General features: G+C 38.6%; 1 protein-coding gene across 5 annotated transcripts in view; it reads right to left on the bottom strand.

The window, feature by feature from the left end:
* The window catches only part of B3GNT2 (UDP-GlcNAc:betaGal beta-1,3-N-acetylglucosaminyltransferase 2), a 398,515-nt gene that overhangs the window by 49,110 nt on the left and 331,782 nt on the right, over positions 1 to 17,623 (bottom strand). Inside the window, exon 11 of one of the 5 annotated variants that reach the window (XR_004352798.1) lies at positions 9,746 to 9,821. The exons of the other annotated variants lie outside the window; for them this stretch is intronic. The gene's annotated coding sequence lies outside the window, so the exon portion shown is untranslated. The remainder of the gene's footprint in view (positions 1 to 9,745; positions 9,822 to 17,623) is intronic. 5 annotated transcript variants of the gene reach the window in all.

The raw sequence follows: 17,623 nt of genomic DNA, 5'->3' as shown, positions 1-17,623 counted from the left end.
CATACTCCTTAAGATAACTTACAAACCTTCTCTATCTTGAACTCCACACTCCAGAGTTAACACATTTTTTTTCCAGTTCTTCCAGAGAGCCACAATGTCTCTCACCCATAGGCTTTTACAAGTCCCATCTCCTGAACACTCCTACTTTCCTACTTTTTCTTCATTAACACTCAGAAGCCTTTCTTGACTCCCTCCCCCCAACACACATACCTAGTTATCGCAGTGCATTAACTGCCCATCTTTCTGCTAGACTACATGGTCCATGAGAGTAGGTACCCTGCCTATTTTTAGTTATATCCCAGCACCCAGCACCCTGCCTAGCATATAGGAGAAGTTCAATAGGTATTTGTAGAATAAATGAATAAAAAATAAATGTGTCACTGCTTTGTACTAGCAGCAATATCAGTATCTTAAGCCTACTTTATTTGCATGCAGCGTAAGCTCACTATTGAATCCAAAAAAAAGGATTCTAGTTCTGTTTTCTTTTTTTAAACTTATCTTTAAGCAGTAGAACCCTGTTTTTTTTTTTTTTCCAAATGAAATGTGTGTTAGAGCCCAATTTATATAAAGTGGATAAAAATAGAGCTGCATATATTGAAACTGGGCTGGGGAAGCATCATCTACCCACCCCTTTTGATCCTGAGGGATTTCTGCAGGACTCATTAGGACAACTCAGAACTTAGTTTAAAAATCACTGATCGAACCAAATCCTACTGCAACTAGGCAGGTACATTCATATCACTTGAGACTTTGGTTTTTAAAATCTTCTGAGAAGCATCCACTAATAGAAGAAGGTGCTTGTTTATCTAAAGAAATGAGGACTCAAATATGAGACCATCAAGTAACTCTAGTTCAGCTTTTCTAATGATGCTTTTCTAACCCAGAATGAAAGAGTAAAGTACACTTTGAAAGATTTAGAGGCTCAAAGTACTTCAGGACATAGATTGACCACACTTTACCATGAACCTTGTGACATCTGGGTGTGGGGGGTGGCTCAGAGTGAGTGAAAGCATAAGAGGATTTCCCTGATGGTGTTTTTGCTTTGGTTTGAGTCTGAGGTCAATCACACGTGTAAAGTTCTAATCCTCATATGCAGATGTGAGTTCCTTATGTTGCTGATACTCAGCATTGAAATCTAGGATTCTTTTCATTAGGAAATTTTTTCTCACAGTGTTTTCTGCTAAAGGGAACCAACTTGCTCCAGACAGAACAGCATTTAGAAAAGCACAAGAAGAACATTTTTCAACAGGAAATCACACAGTGAAATGTTGCCTGGGCAGATGAGCCACAGCTGGAAATGGCTGAGAGGAAAGACTAGTCAAGGGCCCACACAATACACTGGGGGAGGCTGTGGCATCAGCTCTTATCAGAGGGCTATCAACACTTAGTGTACCAACGGAAGCCTTGGCCTTAAAACCAGCAAGAGATAATTTCCTCTAAATTTCTTGGGGGGAGAAATGGGAACACTTTCATGCCTATAAATACGGTTTACTTTGAATGCAGGCAAAACTTGAAGCATGAATAAAAATCTGAGTAACTTAATGGCTATACGATCAGGAAGCGTGGAACAACCTCTATTAGACAAAAGTCTGATAAAAATTTATTTTCTTTCACTGACTATAACATTAAGAAGAAATCAAGAAAAATGCTCTACATAATAATGGATAAATTTAGGAGCAAGGGCCATTGGAAAGAGGCTACCTCTAACTTTGCTTATGCTTAAAACATTGACAGTCACTAAATTTGACACAATTGTACTACAAAAATTTATTCTTTGCTGAGGCAGACGAGGCAAATAGATCACTTTCGTAACAGTACAGTCAAAACCTAAGTACTTAAGAGATGTTCAGTTCAGTTCCTGGATGAAGAGCTTACAATCTACTTTTAGCCTCAGAAACAGGCAAGCAAATGAAGAATTGTAGAGGGTTCGGCGAGTGTTGCAATAGCTGGAAGCACAGGGAGAACACAGGAGAGGAATACCTAACCCAGCATGCGTTCTGACCAGGGGAGGCTTTGACAGGAGGTGATAGCTGGGCTGTCTTGAAGGTAAATAACGCAGAAAGGAGGGAAAAGGGGAAAGGGTAGTGGAGGTGAGATGGGGGAGGGGTTCTAGATGAGAGAGCAGCATGTACAAAGAGGAGAAAGTGTTGCTTGTTTAGTAGTGTCATATGGTTAGAACATAAAGTGTTTGTGAGGGGATGGCAGGAGATTTAGCTAAAAAAGTAGGGAGGACTAAAGCCATAAAGTACATGAAGGTGTCAAGCTAAGGAGGGTGAACATCAGTCCTTAAGGTTACAGGGAGCCATTAAGGGAAATAAACAGAGAAATAACATGATCAGATAAGCGATTTGGAAAGAATCTATTAGTAGCAGCATGGTGTCAAAGTATAATTTTCAAAAAGTTTTAAAAATGAGCCTCATGTTAATATAGAATGGACACTGGGCAAGAATTTTATTTAACTCATTAAATAATGAGGGAACCAGTAATTTAGGTAAGCTGGTTCCAAGACACTTGAAGAATGGGGGTTTACATAGGCTCTCAGGAGAGGAATCAAAATGAGTTTCTTATTCTTTTAAGTTAGAGACAGTTCTGGTTAGTGTTAGATCAATAAAATCTTGGGATTATCTCTTTTAGGGACAAAACTATTTGCATCTCTACCAAGCAAAAATCTACAAGTTAACATGTAACTGCCTAGGGTGTGAGCCCTTACCTTACAAATTCCAATAATAATAATAATTAAAAAAAACAACTCCAATAGTGGTACATTCCATAATGAAATTATTACTGGGTAGACCTGTTAAATAACACATCACACTGAAAGGATCTACTGCACAGCCTTGGCCTTTATTTCCAAGCACTGTATGCTTTTTCTTAACAGTGGAAGGAAGAGGGGATAAGATGGAAGCTTGAAAAACAAAAACAAAAACACACAGTTAAAAGCCAGTGTAATAATTTTAGGAAAAGTTGGAAGATGACAAGTATAAACTAAGGCAATAGCAGTGGGATGGACAGCTAGAGAAAGGGTTTGAGCAACTTTTAAGAGAATAGTGGGCATATGACTTGGCTGTTAATGGAATGTGGATACTAAGGGAAAGAAAAGATCCATGGACAATTCTCAGGTATTTTGGCTTGTGTGATTGAACAAAAGTATTATTCTTCCAGGTAGGAGTGGAGAAGGGGGAGTAGTTGGGGAGTATCGTGTAAAGGCAGGGGAGAAAGGCTGAGTTCTGTCTAGAGAGTGTTGATATGAAGGGATAATCTGCCTATAAAGGGAATCGCCAGCATGTGAGCCTGCTCTCAGAAGACCAAGCTGGAGATACGGACAGAAGAGTTATTTGCACGCAGGTAGCAGAGTGCACATGCACATTTCACTTATGCAAATCCAAATATACACCTTTGGCAAAGCAAAGGAAGAACAAAAGGGATAGAGAAAATCAATAGTTACAATGATTTTTCCCACCATTCTTCTCATACAGCTTACGTCCCAAAATTGCCTCGTCCCAAGATGAGAGGCAATACTCTTAGCAAGTTTCCATTTCCCCGGTCTAAACATTCCCTCCTGCTGAGTGTTGGTCTTATAAAGATACTGTGCCTATTATTTTTTCATAGTTTTGGTCCTAAACCCAAGTCAAATACACATAACCTGGTGCTCAGGTGAAATTCAATAATCTCTTCCAACACTGAAGGAAAAACCATGGAGGCTTATGGAACGTTGTTTTCTACTGTGTTCATAGACTATTAAAAGGATCTCTAAGGCTAAGTTATATTATACCTTACCCTTGACTTTAGAACATTCCCTCTTCATCTCCACCCCCAAAACTCCATGTCTCAAAATGTGACCCCATTATAGGTAAAGCCGAATGTTTCAACTATGTCACTGAAGCAAATTTGAAAAAAGAGGATAGAGTCTAGGATGTAACCCCAGAGAACACTGACCGCTAAGTAGGGCTCAGACAACCAAAGATCTTGAAGGAAACTGAGAGCTGGCTAGTGAGGCAAGAGGAAGGAAAAATCAGAAGAGGATGGAAGTTAAAGAAATTTCAAGAAAGGGATGGTCTGTAACTTCAAATAACCACTGGGTAAGATAAAGGTAGAAAAATGTCCATTAGATTTGGTAATAAGAAACTATTGGCCTTAGCACCAAATCTTACAGAGAGGTAGAGAGGGGGCAGAAGCAGTTAAGGAGTGAGGAGACGATGAGGAAGAAGAAACAGCAAGTGTAACTTACAGCTTTTTTTTTTCCAGGAAGAGTAACTATAAAGGGAAGGAGACAATTTGAAGAGAGTCACTACATATAATTGCTCAGGTTGTGTAATGGTCAGTCCCAGAAAACCTGGTCACCATGTTGATTCTGTGAATGCTCCCTGCTGTGCACATGCAGTTCACAATAGGATGTGGTAGCCTGTTTTGAGGGGGACACTGGATTGAGGAAGAGCTGTTTGTTTGTTTTTTTTAACTTTATATATTTATATATATTTATATATATATATTGGGAGGAATTTATATATTGGGAGGAAAGAGGTATCAGAGAGGAGGAAGTTGTGGTGTGTGTGTGCAAATGTGTGTGTGACACAGAGAGAGAGGGAGAGAGAGAGACGGTGGGGGGACAGGTGAGAACATGTGGTTCTGAATAGGCAGGAGGGGGTTTAGTCAGAACACACTGGAGTATTTAACTTTGGATAGAATGAATACTACTTACAGTGAAATGGAGGAAAGAGTGAGAGAAGACATTGATGGTGGTACAAGTTGGGGATTTATCAGGAAGTTGAGGGGTGTGTGTGTGTGTGTGTGTGTGTGTGTGTGTGTGTGTGTGTGTGTAGGAGAAAAATGCCTTGACTGAGAGTAAGGGCATGGGGAAAGGGAATTACTTTTAGCCAAATGATGGGGAAGAGAGCTTGAAGTTTGGACTAGCCACTGAAGACAAGGAGATGAGGGATAACTCAGCACCCAAAACGATTACTGTGGTATTGAGGGTCCAGCTGATAGAAGAGACCACAATTTTATAGTGGACACAACCCTTGGCAAAGCTTGAAAACAAATGCTGAACTAGTAACAAGGAGTAAATGATGGAAAGATTCCATTTAAGCCTTTTTATTTTGCATTTTAAAAAAAGAGAGAGCTGAATAGGGTTTGTAATCTACTGAAGAGGCAAAAGAGTATAGGAAAAACATTATAGTCATTCACTGAGTATATCCATATGCAGACTATTAAACAGTCAACTATAAAACTAAAAGAGATGATGTTATATAGACATCAAGTACACAGGACCACCCCTAGGGTGTGAGGGGCCATAATCAAATATATTTTTGCTCAGTTCCCTGACTATAAATACAATTTGATTTAAAAATTGCATGACAAAATTTATGGGCCAATCTGAGAAACAGTGGTTTATCAGTGAAGATTTAAAATAGCTGATAGAAAAGATATAAAGAATTTGTTTATTGTCCAATCAGTACAGATGAATATTCTTCATAGAGTCCAGGTACCATCTCTTCCTGTTCTTTAGTGTCAAATGAGTTGTTCTGGGCTAATTTCATATGTCCCACAGCTGGAAAAAGGTAGCAACACCATTACTACTCACAATGCCATGGCTCTTTGGAACCTGCCTGAATTTAAACAATATAGATTTCTTACTTCCGCAGTTCGCTGATACCATTTACTGTCTTTAATACTGGTTATAGCATTACTCATGAGGCTGCACCATCTATCATGCCAATCACTCTCTCAAAGTTTGTCCTGTGCTTCCATGATGATGACCACAAACATGAGGCCAGAGTATGCAAAAAAATGTGAACAGTAATTTGTTTTCTAGTCAAGTTAAACTTACTGATAGAAATTTTATAGTGAAGGCATAGAGAAACATCTTCTGATCTTTCCTTCTCTTAAACCCATTAGGACTAATCACTGCATTCCATATATATATATATATATACACCAATATGTATAAAATAGATAATAATAAGAACCTGCTGTATAAAAAATAAATAAATAAAATAAAATTTAAAACCTCAAAAAAAATAAAGGGAACTATATTCAATATCTTGTAATAGCCTATAATGGAAAATAGTCTGGAAATAAGTGAATCACTGTGCTGTACACCTGAAATTAACATAATATTGTAAATCAACTATACTTCAATTAAAAAGTCTAATAGTTTAAAAAAAAAAAAGAGAGAGAGAAGGCACCACTGCCTTCAAAACACTTCACCCGCAGGGAGGATAAGTGAGGGACCCAGGGGCGGAGCCAGAGGATGGATCCCATTAGCTTAAGGTCAGTCCCTGATCAGGAAAGGCTTAAGACCCCCTGGGACAGCATGACTGTCATCAATCAAAAAGATTCATTAGTATTGCAGAGCAATGGTCTTTAAAAATCCCTGGAGGAGACAAGCAAGGCCACCCCTGCAGGCTGTCTGACACAAGGCCGGGAGCCTGTGGTAGAGGTGGGGTGACACTGATGAGGGAAGGAGGGTGTGCCATAGAGAACAAGACGCCCACTGCCACCCTGCCGCCCTTGGGTGCTTACACTGGGAGTGACTCCACAGTTGGAACACACGTGGGTGAGAGTCGGAGCATGGCCAATACATGCTGCTCAAGCCCAAGTCAATGCAGGGTCACCAGTACCCCAAAGCCCCGACCTTGTCCTTAGTCCTGCATGAGTGAGAATCTCCCCAAACCAGCGTGTCCACACCATCCCAGTGGCCCTGCCACCCTGCAAAAGAAATATCTTGCTGGCAATGGGAGCAATCTGTCACCAGGTCACTCCTGAAGCCAGGCCCTGGCACCAGACCCCAGGCTCCACTTCATAGGCATGAGTCTAAAAGCTCCACTGGGCATTATGGCCAACGTGGTGGGGGAGATGGGGTGAGGTGATAAAGAGTCAGAGATTGCCCTAAAGGAGAAATGGACCCCTGAGAGAAATAAGTACCTGGGACCATGTGGGTCCTGGTTAAAGCGGGGTACTTTGCCCAGACAGTATTGCCAGCTGTAGTGATCCTAGTCACTGGAGGAAGACTTAAAAACTTTTGAGGAGGGGCTTCCCTGGTGGCGCAGTGGTTGAGAGTCCGCCTGCCGATGCAGGGGACACGGGTTCGTGCCCCGGTCCGGGAAGATCCCACTTGCCGCGGAGCGGCTAGGCCCGTGAGCCATGGCCGCTGAGCCTGCGCATCCGGAGCCTGTGCTCCATAACAGGAGAGGCCACAGCAGTGAGAGGCCCGCGTACCGCAAAAAAAAAAACACAAAAAACCTTTGAGGAAAGCACTTCCCTCCACTGGGACCCATGTGGGATCAGGTCTGGGCTCAGGTGCAGGATGGCACTGTACATCTCAGTCCTCTCAAGCACTGGAGAGGGACCTACAGAATTCCAAGGAAGGCATTCCAAAGCTGGGGCCCAGGGCAGAGACCCAGAATGTCTAGCCTAAGGGAGGCACAGCATGTACCCGCTTTATGAAAAGAAACTCTTATATTTTTTAAAGTTCCGTGTAAGCCCCTCTCTGATACCACCTCTCTCCCTCCATACTCAGAGATAAACAATATCCTAAAATTTTCCTTTTTTTTCTTTACGGTTTTACCACATATATTTGTATTATTTTTAAAAAAAAAAGATAGTTTGGTTTTTCATTATTTGAACCTCACATAAATAAAACAAACTTGTATATATTCTTGCTTCTTCCTTGAATCCATGGATCAATTAGGAGAAAATAAAAAAGAGAGGCCTGCGTACCGCAAAAAAAAAAAAAGTTTACTTAGGTTTGATTAGTTGTATTAAGATTATGCAAAATGTTAACAACAGGGGAAGCTGGGTGAAAGATATATGGGAATTTTGGTACTGTTTTTGGAACATTTCAGTAAGTCTAAAATTATTTCAAAATAAAAAGGTTTTTTTTTTAAGTGGAGAGGGAAGAGTTTGAATGAAAAGGAAAGGCAAATGCAATCATTGAAGCTGAATGGTGGGTATGGAGGAGTTTGTTTTATGATTCTCTCTACTTTTTTTTGTATGATTGAAAATTACTACCAAAAAAATTTTTTTTAAGGAAAACAATCACAACAACAAAAAATTTATCTGGTCTGGGTTTTCACTTTGTGGGACAATTTTAAACAACTGATTTATTTTCTTTAAATTTTTTTGGACTACTATTTTCTATTTCCTCTTGAAGAAGTTTTGGTAGGTTATATTTTTCTAGGAATTTATCCATTTCTCTAAATTTTCCAATTCATAGCCTTAAAGTTGTTAATAATCCTCCTTATTAATCATTTAATTATCTGCTTCAACTGTAGTTATCTCTTTTGTTCTAATATTTATTTGTAAGAGGCTTTTCACAGAAAGAATTTTGGGCCTTGTTAATTTTCTTTTATATTTTTTTCTATTTCATTGATTTCTGCTGTTACCTTTATTATTTCCACACTTTTATTTATTTTTATTTCATTATTGTTTTTCTAACTTCTTAGTTCATTGTTAACTTTTCATGTTTCCTAATAAAAGCATTTAAGGATGTAATTTCTCACTAGATCTTACTTTATCTGTGTTGAATACATCCTGATTTACAGTACTTTTGTTGCCACACATTCTAGTATTTTCTAATTTCTATCATAATTTCCTCTTCGGGCCACAGGTTATTTAGAAGAGGATATCTTAATTTTCCACATATGGGCTTTTTCTAGTTATCCTTTTGTTATTGATTTCTAACTTAATTGCATTATGGTCATAAACTGTGGTCTGTATGATTTCAAACTTTTGAAAATTGTTGATATTTGCTTTATAACTCAGCATGTGATCAATTTTCAAAAATGTTCCATGTTGGTTGAAAAGAATGTGAATCCGGTAGTTGTTAGGTACAGTGTTATCAATGCTTATTCAATCAGAGCCAGCTTATTAATTGTGTTGTTATAATCTTCTATCTCCTTACTGATTTTGTCAGCTTGATCTAGTTACTTACAAGTTTACAGAACTCTTAAATTTTCCTGGAGAACTGAACCTTTTATCCTTATGAAATGGTTGTCTTTAGAGTTTTCTGTCTTAAGGACTGTTTTGTCTGATACTAATATAGCAAGACCAACTTTCTTGTGGTTAGTGTCTGCATGGTATAATTTTATCACACTCCTAGTCTCAATTTTTCTGAATCCTTATGTTTTAAACATGACAGATAAACAGAATATAGCGGAACTCTTTCAAACAGAACATATACGTATGTATACACGCACGCACACACACACACACCATCTGTAAATCTTTGCCTAATATGTTGGGCATTGAGTCTATTTTTGCTTATTTTAACTCCTGAAATATTTAAATTTATTTCTACCATCTTATTTTGTGCTTTTTAATGTGACTTGAGCCTTCAATATTTCTTTTTTCTCTGTTTTCATGCACTTTTGTATTGCATATTTTTCTCTTTCCCCTTTTTTTCCTTTTTAATTAAGAAGTTATACACCCTTTTGGTAGTTATTCTGGAAATTTTAACTTGGATACTTAATATCGTTACCATTCTCCCAAACAATAAAAAGGACAGAATACTTGAACTTTGATCATTCCTCTCCCAATTTACCTGCTATTCATGGCTGTGTATTTTATTTCTAGCTAGCTTTTGAAAATCTCTTAAGAGATTATTATTATTATTTTTAGCCCATATTTATTTACAATTTAACACGTATTTAGCACTTTCCTTGCTCCTCACTCCTTTATTCATCTCTGACCTTCCATCTGTGTTCACTTTCTTCAGGAAGAAAATGAGAGCAGCCTTTAGAATTACCTTTTGAGGGTCTAATTGGTGGCAAGCTCTCAGTTTTTGTTTGCTTGTTTGAAGACGTCTGATCTTTTCCATTGTCCTTGAAAGATAATATACAAATTTAGGTGACAGTAGTTTTCTTTTAGTACACTGGCTTCCGTGGTTGTTAGGTTTAATTGTTGTCCTGTTGAAAGTAATCTGTCTTTACTTTCTTTGGCTGCTTTTACATTTTTTCTCTTTGTTTATGGTATTCTGCATTTCTACTGGAATGTGCCTAAGTGTAAATTTCCTTTTATTTACACTTATTGGGATTGTTGGGCTTTTTGAATCTGTGGTTTGTCATTTCTTGGAAATTCTCAGTCCTTATTCTTTCAATTATTGCTTTCACTCATTCCTTCCTCTACTGTCTGCCTGGAATTCTGATAATTGTTATATTTCTTACAATATCTCCATGACTTATAACCACTCTTTTATGTTTCCATTTCTTTGGGCTAAATTATGTAAAATTTTTCAGATCTATATTTCTTAATCCATTCTCTAACTGTGGTTATTCTGGTATTAAATCCATCCATTGTGTTTTTAATTTCAAATATTACATTTTAAAGTTCTAGTAGTTCTTTTGAGTCTTTTTCAAATCTGCTGGGTCATGTTTTATGTATATTTTCAATCCCTTCTCTCATTTCTTTAAATACATGTAAAATACTCATTTTATAGGCTGTGCCTGGTAATTCCAATGGCTAATGCTTTGTAGTCCGATTCTGTTGTTTGTTGTTTCTGCTGGCCCTTGTTCGTGGTTTATTATTTCCCTTTGTATTTTGTGATTTTTGACCATAAGCTCATATTTCTTTAGAACTTATTGATGGGAATTCTTTAAGGCCTGTGTTGAAGATGGGTACCCCCAGAACAGATTTGTATTTGTTACTGCTAGGTGCCTTGGAACTACACATTGAGGTTTACTTTAAACTTAATTCTTGACTTGAGTTTTTTGGACTCCCAGGTATAGTGTGGATTTGGGCTGCAAGCCTGTGTGTTGTCTGTGTTACAAATCCTCAAGGAATTTTTTGTTTTTTCTCTCCCTCCATTTAGAGTCATCTTCAAGGCAGGCAATTTTCCTTGCAATTTTCTGGGGGTGGAGGAAATGTAGTAGATTTATATGTAGTTCATCCTTTCACAAAATGGGTAGTCTTTTGCGCATCCAGGTTTAAGAAGTGGTGAATGGGTCTATACTTAGACTTCTAACTTTGTGCACACCTTAACCAATGCATTCACTCATCTGGCAAAAGCCCTCAAGGCAAAAGACTCTCTAGGTTTTTGTTTATTTCCCGGGTTCCCACTTGCATTTTTTTTTTTTTTTTTTTTTTTTTGCGGTACGCGGGCCTCTCACTGTTGTGGCCTCTCCCGTTGCGGAGCACAGGCTCCGGACGCACAGGCCCAGCGGCCATGGCCCACGGGCCCAGCCGCTCCGCGGCATGTGGGATCCTCCCGGACTAGGGCACAAACCCGTGTCCCCTGCATCGGCAGGCGGACTCTCAACCACTGCACCACCAGGGAAGTCCAGAACTTGGGTCTTTATCCTAAGAGTAAAGGAGAGCCACTGAAGAGTTTTAAGCATGTGAGTGACATAATCTAATGAATGTTTTAAAAGATTATTCTGGTTACAGCAAGGGTAACATATGTAAATACGGTAAAAATATCAATTAGGAGGTTGCTGCAAAAAGCCAAGTGAGAGCTTACAAATAGCTAAGCTACGGCAGGGCCGTGTGCGTGAGCACAATCAGATGGATCTGGAAAATATACAGGACATTATGAAGAAGAAAGTCAAAGATGCTGCTCGGGTGACTGGTTTGAGCTGCTGAGAGGCTGATGGAGCCAGTCCCTAAGAAAGAGAGACCGAAAGAGGGTCAGCCATCGGGGGGTGAGTTCAGTTTTAGAATGTTGTGGAGCAAGGCTTTTTGTGCCCTGCTTTCTACCCCATTGGCTCATCTCTGATTTCCATGCAGCTGTGGGGAACAAGTCCCTGTACTCTGAGTTTCCTACTTATGCTTTTCTGCCACACAGCTTTCTCCAGAGCTGGGGAAATTCATTCAACCTGGCAAAGATGCAGCCTGTAAGTGCCTCAAGTTACCATTTCCTGGGGGCAGTCTGCATCTAATGGGTGCTGGGAGCTGATGGACGATATCCCAGCCTCCCTCATTCAGAGAGAGAATTCTGAGTCTCATAGACAGTGATGGTCAGTCTATGCCCATAATGATTACAGCTCAGCAACGTATCCTTTATGGACTTTTCCTCCTTCTCTGTTTTACTATTCTTGCTCCCTCACTCCTGCTTCCTGGAACTGTCTTTCCAAATAAACTTCAGGCATCTAAGCCCTTGTCCTAGGCTCTGTTTGAGGGAGGGAGGTCCAAACTGAGATAAATTTCTGGAGGACTTCAAAGTGGAGACCCACCTCAGACCTTCAGAAGAAGAAATTTGGGGTAGAAGCATAAAGTTGTGCTTTCTTTCCAGTAAAGGCTGAAAACAAAGAAGTAGATTAAATCATCCAGTGAGAAAAGAAAGGAGCTTATGAGGGAAACCTGAGGGACAGTAACATTTTAGGCACTGGCAGAAGAAGAGAGAGGAGACTGACAAAGGGATGACCAGAGAGGCAGGAAAAGAACCAAGAGAGTTAGCAGACATGGAAGCCCAGGGAAAAGGAAGCTTCAAGAAAGAGGGAGTGATTGGTAGTGTTAAATGCTATTGAGAAGTCAACAAAAGTATAGATAAGTAGCCATTAGATTTAGCAAATAGAGTTCATTTGTGACTTGGTGAGAAAACAACTCTAAAAGCATGATGAAGCTGAAGCTAGGAAACAAAGAATTGAGTGTTTTGGGGAGAAGTGAGAATATGAACAGAGTAAATATAGGAAACTCTTTTAGGAAGTTTGGTTTTAAGGGGAGGAGAAAGATGAGAAGATATCTGGTTGAATGAAGTAGGGGTGTGTGTGTGTGTGTGTGTGTGTGTGTGTGTGTGTGTGTTAAGATGGGAGATACTTGGGCCTGTTTAGTTCATAAGAAGATTGGCACAGAAAAAACGTTGAAGGTAGGGGAGAGTGAGGAACAACAAAGATAATGAGTTTCTAAAAAGAAAGAAAAGGATGAATTCCAGGTAGGTAGTTCAATTCATTCTGAGGGAGGGACCTGTCTTCCACTGAAATAACAACCTGGTTCCCTGCCTGTTTCAAAGATGATACAGGTGGATAATTCCAAAACATGGTTGCATATTTCTTTTGCACTAAATTGTCTTTATCTGATAAATTTTAGTTGAATTTAACCATTGATAGTACTTGATAATAAATATATATGTCCATCAACTAGTTTACTTGATGTTACCATATTAAGATTGTAATCCCTCAGATGTTACATGGGTATTTGCTTGACAGTGAGTGAAAAATATGTGTTCCTCAAGTAGCGGAGAGAAAGGGAAGCATCATTAAACCTTAGTCTAGTGATGTGGCATTATGTGACCTCATCTGCCTTTTTTAGGGGAAGCCAGCAAGTCATTTGCTGCTTTGTGGTCTGTTCCTCATTTATAAACTGAGACTCATAGAATTGGTATTTATGATTTGATTTATTCCTGGATATTGGTCGTAAATTGAGCTTCTGTAAGTTAAACATTTAATATTTGTGAAGATAGTGTTCCTGAAGATACATTTTAATACTCTAAAATACCAAAATCAATCATGGAAAGACGAATACATGATTTTACAATGATTTTCTAAGTTTGTCAAGAAAAAGTCAAAGTTTCAGATGCTCTTAGAGAATTCTTTTTTATCACCTGGTTGAGGCTTCTTAAAAATGCCTGTCCAAAGAAGTTCTAACTAAAGAAATTTTATTTTTCTGATAAATCTCCCTGAAGCAAGAAAATGCTTCAGTGCTCTAAAGATCTTCAAACTGTGATGAAAATTAGGACCATCTGTCTAAAAACTATCATTGCAGCTTCAGTGGTGAAATTTCTTTGAATGTTAAAGTTTTCCTTATTGCTATGTTCTCTTCCTTTTCTCCTTCTCCTGCACCTCCTCATCATCTTCCCATCTCCATGCCTGATTTCAGCATCATTAAACACCCAGAGCACATAGTAGCTGTTATCTTTAGCAGGCTCTGTGGATAAATTATCTGATGCTATTCTACTGGTTCTTATGGCTTCTGCCCTGAATAGTTAGTGTTTTGCCAACTATCTTCTAAAAGTGATCCACCCAACTTTTGCTTGCAATAAAAACTTCTCCCTTTGATGTCTTGGGGTAGCTCTTTTTCAACATAAATGGACAATGCCTTTGCAAAAGCATTGTCTAATTCAGATGTTATGGATTTGCTTCATGTACACCTGCATCCATCAAATCAAAAGTTGTTCTTTACTTCTGGCACCAATTCACATAAACGCAGCTTCATTTCTCCTGTCACTTATGATGAGAGTCATAGGCAGTCACATCATGAGATTTGACCAATACTGGGAGAGTCATATTTACAATAATAAAGGTCATAACAGCAGGGGTCTAAAGTGAAGCAATTGTGAGTCAGGAACCATCTGTACTCTTCTATCAGTGTTTATTGTGAGGATTAAGAGCATAAAGTGCTTCAAAAACTGCAAAACCTTATACAAGTGGGAGGAATTATTGTAATCCAAACCTGTATAATATATACAAAACCACACAAACCAAACAGCACTAAGGCGTTGCTCATACAGGTCTGTGTAGCTAGAATTTGAAGCATTTCTTTTCCCTAAAAATCACAGGCTTCTTCTTGCTGAGTTTCAGAAGGATTTTGGTCACCACAGAAAAGTAACACCCAGTGAACAATCCACCCGTGACTAGGAAAGGAACCATTCTTTCTCCAGCCTCCTCCCTGTTCCCTTCCATCCCTGTACATCAATCACCCCTGGTCTTTCTCCCTGGCCTTTGGCGGAGCCCACTGTCTGCCACTCAGGAATGACATCTCTCACCTTGGAGTTTTCAGGCTTGAAAAATTCTTACAGACAAATGAAAGCACAAAACACCACTGTACCATTCAGATCTGAAACAGTTTTCCACCTCAGTGACAGACTGTTAAAAAAGTTTGCCCCTCCCCAAGCTTTTAAAGGATCAGCGTTTCTTTTATTTAAGGACAAAAGGAAGAAAGAAAAACCCAGCTAACTTGTTATAAACAAAGCAATTTGAAATTCTAGTCACATTCTAGAAAAATGTCAGAAGATCGTTTTTCCACATAACCCCCCCCCCCCCCCATTAATGCCTCGTGTGACTTTCGGGAAGGCTTCAGGCAGTAGAATGCATGAGAAATTCATTCTGGGTTTTGCTGTCCCACATACTCCTGTAGTGCTGAAGTACCCTATTGGCTCTGAGAAACGAAGCCTCAAAGCAATTGCCCAGCCATTTCCCCCTTAAATTTCTAAAAATTAACGCAACATGGGGGTGTTGGTTACATTCATATGTATTAATTCAATAATGTTGATTAAGTCCCAACCACACCCACACATGTTGTCCCTTTCTCTTAGCTACCCACAATTTGCTTCTAGTGTTTCTTACATCCCTAGAACAACAGCTAGAATAACAACCACAGGAATTTTCGCTAGAATAAACATGATCAGTAGCCCTTGTAATTCTCCATGAAAGCTAAAAAAAGGAAAAATAGAAAAGAGTTACATGAAATATGTTTCCCTTGAGTCTACCAGTATTCATTTCCATGCTTATTTCCAATGTTAGTTACTTGAAAGATAGTTTATAGATCTTTTAAGTCTCCTTCAAAGATTAAGCTGGGAGAAATGGACCTTTGGACCTGACCTTGGTATGATTCTTCATAGTTTACAGAACACCTCTGTGTTCATGATTTCTTTTCATCTGCACAACAATGGTTGGGTAGGTATTACTGTAGATAGAGAAACTGAATCTCAGAGAATTCAACTGTTACAGCTAGGATGCTCAAAACCAGACCATCTGACACTCTCCACCGCTCCATGTTTCCTTAGGTAGATGAATACAAAGATAACAAGACATAGGAAATGATAGTATGAGAAATCTTCAACTATAAAGAATACAGAAAAAATTTTAAACTGAGAGGATCAGAAAAAAACACATTAAAAAGACAATCCTGATTTTTTTTGTATATACACATGCAAACACACACATATCACTGTTTACAATTTTTTAAAATGATAATCTATTTTTCTTCTAACAAGACTGATGGTGTTAATAAATTGGAAAAATAAGCAAAAACCATTTTAACTAACATGTGTTTCTATTGATTTATTTGTGGTGGTAACACTGGGGCTGCTCATAGGCTATCTTCTCCCACATAATAATTATTATTTACTGATGGCAAAGCTCTGTGGATGCGACTAAAGTGTCAGTGACATAAAGAAAAGCCTGTTTAAATGATCTGCAAAGCAGGGCCACAGCTGTAACTTTGCCCTGGCAGAGCCTGTCAAGTAAATAGCATGATCTTTTCAAACACAGCCGTATTATTTTCTTCCCGGCATTTGTAATTTGTTAAAACTCTCAGTGTGCATGCCTTTCTTCCTATTAACAATGGCAAATGGCCAATCTCTTGCACACACATTATTTCTATATATATTTGATCTGGTTTCTATATTTTAATAAGTTATATATAGATATTGAAGAATGTACCTAGCTGCAAATTTTAAACAGCATTCTATGAGTGGTATGATATAACCTATAACTCCACGATATAACACTCAAAAATGCTGAATAAAACAATTTTGTTTTAGGTGCTATCAAAGTAGCCCAAGATCAATTGCTGGATCTACTTAGAAGAAAAAAACACACACACACACACAAAACACACAAAACACCATGACACTTCAAAACTGCTGATATTTGGTTTTGCAAGACATACTACATTTGATATTTATAGGCTTAGTCTTATTGCCAGAGCCCAAGAGCATCTGTCTGGGATCCCAGCCATTGTCTACGAACTTACTTGTACCTTGGTAGATATATGAATATCCAACAGCTTTCTAATTTAGAAATGATGGGTGGATTTTCAGTGACTTTGATTTTATTCATAACTTAAAGATTAGATACTAAAACAGGAGCCACCTAACATCACTGCCAACAAAATTAATCTTTAATATAAATCCCTTAAGGCATGACTTTCCCCTCTGCACAATTATACAATCTCAGGATTTGATGAAATCTTGAAGGTTATGGAAGCCAACCACTCTTTGCAAACAATGTACATTGATTCAGAGGTGAGGCTCTGGAAACAAACTGCCTGGGCAGTTCATACTTACCTTCTATGTGATACCAGGCAGGAGTTTAGATTCTCTCTGCTTCTGTTGCATTTGTTAAATGGGAATACGATAGAACGTCCCTCACTGGGTTGCCATGATTAAATGAGATAGTGCATGGCTCGGTACATGCACACATTGGATGCTCAAGAAATGTGAGCTTTTTCATTCTTACAGCATTCCTGCCAAATGGTCACTCAGCCTTTGGTTGAAAACCTCTAGTGACAAAATACTTTTCACCTCCTAAGGCATACTTCTAAGAATTTTGAATCACTAACTCTTAAAAGTTCTGCCAGAGCTTAAGTCTCTCTTCCTCTTGCCCCTTAATGATCCTGACTACACTTCCTTGGGCCTTTCAGGAAAAAAAAAAAAATCACTGTTACACATAACAATTTTTTTCTTTAAGTAGCTTAAAACAAGATAATTTGGCTCTTTTTTTTTCCCTCCTGTGAGTCTTTTCCCCATGTAAAATATTTTCAAATATTTTCCTCATATGCCATGTTTTCAAAGTCCCCTCCTTGTCACCACCATGATTATTTCCCTACAAATCTCTTTTGGTTTATGTCCACACAGTAGTCTTAAAATGTGATACATACAGCTAATGAAATAGTCCAGGTGAGGACTAAG

The sequence above is a fragment of the Phocoena sinus genome, chromosome 13 (assembly GCF_008692025.1).
Source record: "Phocoena sinus isolate mPhoSin1 chromosome 13, mPhoSin1.pri, whole genome shotgun sequence".
NCBI classification, from domain to species: Eukaryota; Metazoa; Chordata; class Mammalia; order Artiodactyla; family Phocoenidae; genus Phocoena; species Phocoena sinus.
The sequence above is the reverse complement of the archived record's forward strand: the minus strand, read 5'-3'. Positions and strand labels throughout refer to the sequence as shown.